This window comes from Babylonia areolata, chromosome 27 (genome assembly GCF_041734735.1).
Source record: "Babylonia areolata isolate BAREFJ2019XMU chromosome 27, ASM4173473v1, whole genome shotgun sequence".
Taxonomy (NCBI): Eukaryota; Metazoa; Mollusca; class Gastropoda; order Neogastropoda; family Buccinidae; genus Babylonia; species Babylonia areolata.
The window spans coordinates 25,607,225-25,609,724 of record NC_134902.1 but is presented as its reverse complement, the minus strand read 5'-3'; the positions used below and the strand labels follow the sequence as shown (position 1 = coordinate 25,609,724).

General features: G+C 44.5%; 1 protein-coding gene across 2 annotated transcripts in view; it reads right to left on the bottom strand.

Moving 5' to 3' along the window:
• The window catches only part of LOC143301426 (uncharacterized), a 15,567-nt gene extending 14,421 nt beyond the window's left edge, over positions 1-1,146 (bottom strand). For both annotated transcript variants that reach the window (XM_076615711.1, XM_076615712.1), the window contains exon 1: positions 962-1,146. The gene's annotated coding sequence lies outside the window, so the exon portion shown is untranslated. The remainder of the gene's footprint in view (positions 1-961) is intronic.
• Between the last annotated feature and the right edge of the window lie 1,354 nt (positions 1,147-2,500).

Below are 2,500 nucleotides of genomic sequence, written 5' to 3'. Positions count from 1 at the left end.
ATGTTGACGTTGGACGCCGGAATTCCTTGAAACGAATTGCAAAAGTGTCTGCTTTAGGTCGAGGACCAACCGATGACACTTTGGTGATGAAACGAAATAACTTCCATATCCTGGAAATAACAGAATAATTGTTCACCTCCAGGAGGTATAGCTTAGTTTCCGTAACTAATTCTAACAACTCTAAGCTTGTACAGTGTTAAGAACGTTTGATGGAACCAGGGTAGACATAAGAAGAACGAAAAATCTTATCGTTACCTTTGCTTGGCATGAAGAATTCTCGTTAGAATCTGTGTAGACTTTGTAAAGATGCTTGAAGCTAAACAAAACTTTGTGCTGCTAAGACCTTCACTGATGTGATTCATCTCTGGATTAAAAGGCGAAGAGAGATAGATAGATAGGGTTAGAGAGGGGGGAGGAAGAAATAGACACAGACACACACACAGACTGAAAAAGAAAATACACACGCGCGCGAGCGTGCACACACACACACACACAGAGACAGACACACACAGACACACAGACACACACACACACACACACACACACACACACACACACACACACACACACACACACACACACACACACACACACGCACACACACACACACACACACACACAGGAATGTTGAAGGGAGAGATAGACAGACAGACAACTAATATCTCTTCAAGTGGAAAGACGTTAAACTGAAGACGACAGACAGACAGACTGAGTGAAAAAAGGAAACACACAAAAGTGCGCGCGCGCGCGAGCACACACACACACACACACACACACACACACACACACACACACACACACACACACAGATAGAGAGAGGTGGGAGAGAGAGAGAGAGAGAGAGAGAGAGAGAGAGAGAGAGAGAGAGAGAGAGAGAGAGAGAGAGAACGAAGACAGAGACGAATACGCAAGAGAGAGAGAGGAGAGGGAGGGAGGGAGGGAGAGAGAGAGAGAAACTCACCTTTCAACAGCACTGCCGTCAGGACAGTCTTTGGAACACGTGCTTAGTTGTTGCATCAACAACCACATCAACATCAACAACAACAACAACAACAAAATTAATCAGTGTTCTCAATAATTCTGTCTTTCCCCTTTCACATACAAGCCACTGTGGCTGAACTCTGTACTTGCGACACTGCTAATAGGATCCTGTTGTGTGAAGAAACCAGATGTCAAGCTGTCAAGGATCTTTAATCATAATAACAATAATAATAAGAAGAAGAAATAAACTGCGTCTCACGTTTATCAAGAGGCCGAATGATGGTACAGGGGTCGAACGCTGTTGGCAGGCCTCGCGATATTCGACATCCGTTTCCGGTTGACTGCCGCGGAGTGGATTATGGCGGAAAAGTTGTCGCTTAATTAATTAATTGAGACCGACGTTACCAATAGCTTTGGGGGCGGGCGAAAATGTTGGAGGGGGGGTGGGGGGGGGGGGGGGGGAGAGGGGGGATAATCGTGGTGGTTGTTTGTAGATGTTTTTATTTGGTGTTGTTTCTTTGTTTTTAAAGCTTGTGTATGGATAAACTATAATGTGTTTGAAATTGTGCGTCTTTTGTTTTTCTAAGAGTAAGTAACGATATTTGTTGTGTTTTTTTCATTTAATCTTTCTAGTTTACAGTCACGTAGAACAACGTGATAGTGGAGAACAGCAGATACAGATAAACGAGATTTTCGCGATAAAAAAAAAGTTTAATTTCCACGAAGAGATACATTTGTAAAAGCAAAGAGATTGACTGGTGGGAATACAGGGAGTGATACAGCTCTAGAATATGTACACACACACACACACACACACACACACACACACACGCACACACACACGCACGCACACACACACACACACAAATATATATATATATATATATATATTAGACAGACAGAGTATGCGTGTGTGTACCAGTCTTCCCTGGGACAATGGACAGCAGTTTTGGACAACTGTCTTAACAAGGGCATGATGTGTGTGTGTGTGTGTGTGTGTGTGTGCGCGCGCGCGTATGTGTAAATGCATGCGTGTGTGCATGTGCGTGTATGCGTGCGTACGTACGTGCGTGCGTCTATGTGTGTGTGTGTGTGTGTGTGTGTGTGTGTGGTGTATGTGGGCCTGTGTGTTCCGTGGGTAATATACCATGTCCTTTAGTGACGCACTTATCATGTCTGCAGTATATGTCTGTGCTACTCAGAAGTTTGCATTCGACTTCTTTTTTCTTTTTTTTAACCGATAAGGACAGCTCACATTTTGAGACGGAACACACGGGACAGTTGGTATTCAACAGACGAAGTTCCGCGCTTAGTCAGGTTCTCACACGGTACAAGTGGCAGGCGGATGGACAATTGATTTAGTCGTATGAAATCACGTTCATCCTTATGACGAAGGGGGTGCGTTTGAGTTGGTGAAGAGGTCTGGCTGACCTACAGGTCACACGGTAGACCCACTTGAAGGCACCAATCCTTTACCGATTACCGTCATACGAGTGGTTTGAGTCACAGTGACTCGTTC